The sequence below is a fragment of the Otolemur garnettii genome, unplaced genomic scaffold, assembly GCF_000181295.1.
Source record: "Otolemur garnettii isolate 467f Iridium unplaced genomic scaffold, OtoGar3 scaffold00007, whole genome shotgun sequence".
NCBI lineage: Eukaryota > Metazoa > Chordata > Mammalia > Primates > Galagidae > Otolemur > Otolemur garnettii.
Genome location: NW_003852402.1, coordinates 8,722,692 through 8,730,883, shown reverse-complemented (window position 1 = coordinate 8,730,883; position 8,192 = coordinate 8,722,692).

Here is an 8,192-nt window from a genome sequence, read left to right as displayed (position 1 = left end):
CTCTGTCTCAAAAAAAAATAATAATAAAGAAAGAAAGAAAGAAAGAAAGAATAAAAGGGAAAAAATACTTTAAATTTTTTTTTATTTATTGCTATAAAACAAACCACCCTGAACCTTAGTAGATTAAAACAATTTATTTACTCACAATTCTATGCTTCAGGCTGGAGCCAGCAGACCAGTTCTTCTGCCAGCAGCAGGTGGACAGTTGCTGCATGGACACCCCTGCCCGCTGGGGCCTAATCTGGATTGTTGAGTGGATGGCAAAGGAACAAGCCTGTCAGCCAGTTAGTGACTGCCACCAAATAAGAAGGAATGACACCACTCCAAAGAAGACCCCCTCCAATCTCACGAACCCACTGTCATGAGGCTCCAAAAAGTGCCGCACATCCTCTGTGAAGTCTGCTGCCAAAAATGTGTCACGTGAAACTAATCCCAAGAAAACCTCACATAAGCCCAAACTGAGGGGTGCAAAAATTTCTCTCACATGTGGACCCCTGTCCTTCTGCAGCAGTGGCAGAAAAAAACCAACCCTGCATTACTATCACAAACCACTTTTCAAACACTTATCCTAGATAGCTGAGAGTGTCTAGACCAGTGTTTTCAAACTTGTTTGGCCCATTCATCCCAGCCAAGACCCAAACCTCCCGGTCAAGTACAGTGTAAACATTTACCTGGCCTAATGAGCCCAAGTGCTTTAAGCTACTGAGCTATAGGGTGTTTCTTATACAGCTTACTTGTGTCCATAGATAACTGATACAGTTTGCTTTTCATTAATGACAGAAAAGCCACCCAAACTAGTGAGGAGACAAGGAATTTATTGGCTTGCTTATGTTAAAGTTCAGGGGTAAAGTTGACTTCAGGTATAGCTGGAGGCAGAGCTCATTGTCACATTGTCATCTATCTCTCTGTGGCTGAGGTCAGCTCCACTTCCCCAGTTTTTTGAGACAGAGTCTCATTCAGTTGCCCTGGGTGGAATGTTGTGGCATCAGCCTAGCTCACAGCAACTTCAAACTTCTAGGGTTATAGGGTTAAGCAATCTTCCCAGATTATAGGTGCCTGCCACAATTCCCAGATAGTTGTTGTTTTTTTTTTTGGCCAGGGCCAGGTTTGAACCTCCACCTCCAGTATATGGGGCTGGCTCCCTACTCCTTTGAGCCACAGGCACCATCCTCAGCTAGTTTTTCTCATTTTTGTAGAAATGGGGTTTCACTCTTGGTCAGGCTGGTCTTGAACTCCTGAGCTCAAGCATTCCACCTACCCTCGGCCTCCCAGAGTACTAGGATTACAGGCATGAGCCACTGTGCCTGGCCTCCACTTCCCAATCTGTGTTGTCCTGATTCTCAGACACATTTACCTCATGCGAGATGGCTGCAGCAGCTCCAGACCTTATACTGTCTCAGTTTCATACTCAACACAGAAGAAAGAAATAGAACTCTCCATCCTCAATGCCCTGGGCCTGGATCTCACTGAATTGAATTAGGTCATCCCTAAAGGCACCAGTGAAACTGGATGGAATTGGATGGAATGTGCTGATGGGTTTAGATCAGTCAAAGCCCAATCTATATGGGCTGAGGAGAAGGGAGGTTGGTTCCCCAAAAGAACTCTGGGGCCTAGATCTCACCTTTGCCTTAGCTGCCACCAATAGGACTTTCATCAGCCTCCACCCCTAGGTTCCCTTCCTTTCTTGGGTCCTCATCTGTAACTTGAGCATTTTCATAGGACAGACCTCCATAGGTCACAAGGAGCAACAGAGCCTGGAGCATGGTGAAGACTCCATGAGTGAGAACAAAAGTCATCCAGGTCCATCCTCACCCTCTACGTCCCTCCATCTGGTACATGTGACACGTAGGTCATGTGTCCATTCTTGGGACTTCCTCTGTCAGTCTTTTTGACTCATCTGTCTCGTGGCTCTCCTCTTCCTCCTCCCTCTAAAGCCCTCCTTCCCAGCTGTCTTCCTGGGTTCCTCATCCCTTCAATAAGTGGCTTGCCAGGGCTTGATCCCAAGCCCACTGCTCTCCCTGCAGTTCCTAATGCTAAGGTGAGGCTGGCTCCATCTTTCCTAGGAGTCCTCCCTCCTGAGCATCCAGCCCATGGATCCAGCTGCCTGCTGGACAAGCCCACAAGGTGCCAAGGTCACCTCCAACACCATAGGGCCCAAAGGAAATTCAGCTTCCCATAAGAATTTATGACCTCATAAATTCCTTTCTGTTAAAGACACTTTGGGTTGGATTTTCTGTTGTTTACAACCCAAGCATTCTAATTTACCTAATGAAAGCTTCCTTGGTGAATTTGCTTATTCGGTTCTCTCAGCTGGGCACATTCTGTCATCACTTTGTGCCTAACTCTCCCTCTCTCTGTGAGGCTTCATTCAAATGGCAGGTTCTTGAGGACCACACCTGGCTTAGGTGTAGATCCTCTGGGATCCCATTGTGCTTGCAGTGTCTCTAGCATTGCCCTTTCTACATGGTCTTATAGATGCCCATTTTTGTGATTGTCTCCCACACTTGGGAGCCATCTCCAATGCTGCCTAGTGCCTTAGACCTCCCTGGAACTCTGTTTCCTGAGTGCCCCAATCTGCCAGCCTTTAGGCTAGGGATCTGTCACGTACAACCTAAAAGCAGTAGGTTTCCTATGGCCCACATTTCCTCCTCTGCAAGGCCTTACTCACAAGATTGGTTGCTTCCAAGTTTTATCAACCCAGCCTGGCCCAGACTTGCCACTGCTGTTGAGTGTCACACAGGAACAGCCACTGTGGTGTAATCAGAACCTCCAGCTCATCCTGCCAGTCTGCCTTCTGAAGACCCAGAAGGCCTCACACCAGGCCCAAGTTAGAATACTCAGCCTTCTAGAAGGTTACATGGGTCAAGGCCAGGCCATTATCCACACAACTGTCCATAAAGTATTTAGAAATAACAACCATCTCCATTCCTTTCATCAGCTCTGTCAGTCCATTCTCATTCCAGTTAGGGAACTTCTAGACTCTTCATCATGAAACCTAAAAATAAAAACCTAAGCTCCTCACTGACTGAATGGACTCCCTGGCCAAGGGAATCCCAGAAAAACATTAAAACTCAATTCCTGGCCTGAAGGAAAGGGATCAGGCATGTTTCCCTACACTCTCTTCCTTTTTGGAGTTTTTTTGTTTGTTTGTTTGTTTTGAGAGAGTCTCACTCTGTCATCCTGTTAGAGTGCTCGGGTGTCATAGCTCACAGCAACCTGAAATTCTTGAAGAGATCTTCTCACTTCAGCCTCCTGAGTAGCTGGGGTTATAGGCACTGCCACAACTCCTGGCTAGTTTTTTCTTTTTCCTATCTACTTTTAGTAGAAATGGGATCTTGCTCTTGCTCAGGCTGGTCTTGAACTCCTGACCTCAAGCAGTCCACCAGCCTTGGACTCTCAAGTGCTAGGATTGCAGGTGTGAGCCACCCCACTCAATTGTGATTCCAGGTCTTTAGACAAAGCTTTACTTCTTTTTTTTTTTTTTTTTTTGAGACAGAGCCTCAAGCTGTCCCCCTGGGTAGAGTGTCGTGGCATTACAGCTCACAGCAACCTCCAACTCCTGGGCTCAAGCGAGTCTCCTGCCTCCGCCTCCCAAGTAGCTGGGACCACAGGCGCCCGCCACAACGCCCGGCTATTTTTTTTGGTTGCAGCCGTCATTGTTGTTTGGCGGGTCCGGGCTGGGGATTCGAACCCACCACCTTAGGTGTACGTGGCTGGCGCCTTAGCCGGTTGAGCTATAGGCGCCGAGCCAAGCTTTACTTCTTTAACCATTTATAAATCCAAAGATCTGTGAACCCACCTAAACCCCATAAGTCCTCCACTTTGAGATGTTCTGACTTTTGGGGCCACATCAATGTATACCTTACATGTATTGATTCATGATTTTACCTGCCATTCCTGTCTCCTAAAATGTGTAAAAGCAAACTGCATCCTGATCACCTGGGGCACATTTTCTGAGGACCTCTTGAGTTATATTCCCTAGACCAATGGTCACTCATATTCAGGATAAACTTCTTTAAATTATCTTACAGAGTTAGAGTTTTCTTCTGCTAACAACTATTTGGTTCCATAATACAAATGTTGGCCAAGGCCTAGGGTAAGGTTGGGGGTGGGGGGAAGAAGAGATGATATTCTTGAGATTTTTAGAAGGCAGAGAATTCCCTAATTTGACTGTTCCAGTTTGTTGTGAGCACTTCCTGGGGCAGAGGGCTTCGAAGAGGGCACTCAATTCTACAAATCTTCTAAAGGGTCAGCTTGATTTCTAGCACTTAAAGCAACCTCAGTACGATGCTTAGGAAGGACTTTTGCTTCTGTAAATCACTTCTGATATCAGGAAGCCCCCCGCTAATGTAGTTATACCTGTGACCCCCCCCTTTGTGGAAATTTGTCCTTCTTGTTCTGATCCCCACCAATCCCACCAACCATTCCATGCCACCCCCTTTATGGCCTTTCAACCCCATCCTGTACTCAATTTTTGACTGCTTACAGCATGGCAGACCCTGAGGAGGACATGGAAATGAGTGAGATACTCTCATTTTCTACTCTCTAGGAGCCCAGGATCATCTCATTTTCTACTCTTTAGGAGCCCAGGATCATTTGGGAGTGGCCAGGGTCTGTTGACCTTGGCACTACAGACTTTGTGGGCCAGGTCAGTCTCTGGAGTGGGGCTGTCCTGTGCCTTGCAGAGTGTTCCACAGCATCTCTGGCCTCTGCCCTCTAGATACCAGTAGCATCCATGCCTCTCAAATGTGATAGCCAAAAAAAGTCTCTAGACATTGCTAAATATTCCCTGCGATGCAAAATTACTGGAATGAGAAACAGATAATTGAGCTCCTAGTGTGTCCACAATGGGTATTTTGCAAATATGTTCTCATCTAATCCTGTGAGGTGGCTACTAGTAGCCACTGGGGCATCATCTTTCTCCTAGGGAACTGAGTAGTCTTCAGAGGGGGACTTCCATTCTCCATCCTGCAAGATTTGAGGTGAGGAGCCCAAGATCTACAGGGATCAAGGGCATAAGTTGCTTTAAGACATGCAGTAATATTTAGGACCTGGGCTCTGAGCCCTTCTCATTGTGCTGTGCTGCCTCCTAGTGGGAGGGTGGAGGCCATCAGTAACCAGCGTCCTGGCTGGCTTGCTTCCTCCTGCCTTTCCTCATTCCTTCTCTCTGGACACCATAAAGGATTTGAAGCAGTTTATGCAAATACATAGCACAATAATGAAAAGCAAATGTATAAAAATTGAATCATATGGCTGGGCGTGGTGGCTCATGCCTATAATTCCAACACTTTGGAAGACCAAGGTAGGAGGATTGCTTCAGCCCAAGAGTTTAAAGTTGGAGTAAGCTATGATCTTGCCACTGCACTCCAGCCAGGGGAGACAAAGCAAGACCCTGTCTCAAAAAAAGAAAATAAATTAGAATTAAGGAGCACCATAAAGATGAAAGAAAACCAAATCTAGGAAATAACCCAAAATGAAACAGGCAATGCTAGGCGAACACCAAAATGTCGATGGCGTGCAGAAGAAAAGGACGTGACCTTGTCGCTCCCTTTGCAGAGCAAAGCGGGTCCCAGAACTTGCACAGGAGGTGGCTGAGCTTTGAGGATGATCACTAATGGAGGGCACCTCTGGAATGTCTGTCTTGCTCCACGACAGAGGGGGTATATTTTCCTCCGCTCTGGCTAGGGCCCGACAGTAGTTACTAAATCCTCACTGAATCGTACTAACCTGATATGCCCATCATAACTCACCCTTTCTTGGATGACCTGTGTCCCAGGCCTCTAACTTGCATTATTATCAGTAGTGCCTAATGATATCTGCCCTACTGGCATCTGCCCATCTCCAAGCAGTCAGCCAACTCCAGGGAATCCTGCAATCCTGGAAGACCCCAGGCAGCCACCCCTTTTATTTAGGTCCCTGCCTGCCTCCCTGAGGATGAAAACCCACCTGCCTACACGTCAGTGAGAGTATTGCCAGGCGGTGTTGTCAACACCCTTAGAAGTCACTACGCTCGGTCCAGGGACGGTTCCAGGTTTTGCCTTACTGATCTGAGAAGAGGGGCCTCAGGCCTGCTTCCTGCTGGCTGCTCTTCTGACTGTGGCGCCCAGTGGTGTTTGCAGAGGGTTCCTGCCAATCTCCAGCCTTCAGCAGGTATGTGGGGAGGAAAAGCTGTTTTGCCAGCAGTGAGCGTGAGGGCATCTCAGACTCTAAGAACCAAGGAAAGGAACAAGAGCATGTACAAATGTCATACCTTGTCACATCTAAATCACACTCTGGGGCTTCCCAAGCACTGTCCCTCCTCTGGAATATATTTCATCTCAATCCCTGGTGTTGCATCTGCCCTCAGCCCTGGACATGCCAAAATCATTCCTTCCTTTCTCTTCTTCCAATCTATTCTCCACACAAGGTTGACAACAGCCCAGATGAGCTTTTGTGCAATTAGGAGGGCATCCCTTCCTCCAGGCATTTTATTTCTATCTATTGAAAAATGGCTATATCAGTGGTTAGAGTGTTGGCCCGGTGCACAGGGGATGGTGGGTCTGAGCCTGGCCCAGGCCTGCTAAATAAATAAAGACCTACCCCCATGGGTGGCGCCTGTGGCCAGCCTCATATACAGAGGGTGGTGGGTTCTAACCCGGCCCCAGCCAAACTGCAACCAAAAATATAGCCGGGTATTGTGGCGGGTGCCCGTAGTCCCAGCTACTCCGGAGGCTGAGGCAAGAGAATCGCCTAAGCCCAGGAGCTTGACGCCATGGCACTCTACTGAGGGCGATAAAGTGAGACTCTGTCTCAAAAAACAAAAAAACAAACAAACCTACCTGGGTGGTGCCTGTGGCTCAAAGGAGTAGGTCACTGGCCCCATATACTGCAGGTGGCGGGTTCAAACTCTGCTCCGGCCAAAAACTGAAAAAAAAAAAAAGCCAATCAAAAACCTACCCCCAATTTCTCTGTGTCTCAACTGTTAAAAATAAAAATAAAAAAAGATGAATGGCCAGAATATACTGATTCTGTTAGGTTGAGACACTGCCAATATACTGATTCTGTTAGATTGAGAAACTGCTGCCTGCTAAAGAAATGTCAGGAGAAACTTTCAATTCCATGAGATCTCTGATATGAAAGGTGCCCCTTGGATCTGGTATTCTTATGCAGTGTGCAACATGAACAACACCACCCAGCAGCCCAGCTTCTATATTCTAGATCCAATTCTATCACTTCCCCCAACTTTAAAATAGTATATGGCTCCCCATGAATACAGTGCCAAGTCAAAGCTTCTAGGAGTCCCTGTTCCTCTTTCATGCTACCTGTCTCATCCAGTGGACAGGAGTAGACAGCTGACTCAAAGGCAGTCACTCCACCCACAAAGGGGGTGATTCAGTGATCAAGCTCACATTCCCTGCGCCCTGTTCAACACCACTTGGCACGATGTGGGCAGCAGAGATTTCACAGGTAAATGGGGCACTCTGTCCTGTCCAGGGATATCAGGTTTTAGTCCGGTGAATATAGGATTGATGACATCCGATGATAGCTAAACCCTATTAGGCGGCTCTCTGACAATGATTTCCAGGTCCCTGGCTGGCCCGCAGCCCAGAGTTTTGCTGATCTGGTTACAGGCAACTCCTCTTTTTTGCCACTAGCCTGGACTGTCCCTTGAGAGGAGCTAGAGAGGCAGAGTGGGCTGGATTGAGCTGGTCAACATAAAGAGAATAAGACTGGTGAGACGAACATTTCTCTGCCCTTCTGTCAGGAAGCTTGGACTGCCTCTCACTGCCACCTCTGCAGTAAGAGGCCACTGGCCTGCTCTCTCACTCCTCTCTGTGACATCACCTCACTGAGGGCCCCCCCTTTGGCTTTTTCAGCTTCTCTCCCTCTACTTGCCCCTCATCCCCCTGGCCCTCATCAAGGCTAGTAGAGTAAGACCCCAACCAACCCAGACTAAACATGTATAATTGGCTTTTGTTTAGGGTGACCAGATGTCCTGCTTTTGGTGGGACAGTCCCCCTTTTTAACAATTTGTCCTGCGGTGTTTTAAAAAAGTCCTGATTTTTGGAAAGAATGCACGAGTGGGCAGGAGAACAGGAAGGGAATATACGGTTTTTGGCTGCCATGTGGCTATTTCGCCAGAATATGAGTTTTATATTATTTTTGTTAATTTTATAATGTTAAACTGTAATAATAACAAATAATTGGCTCGG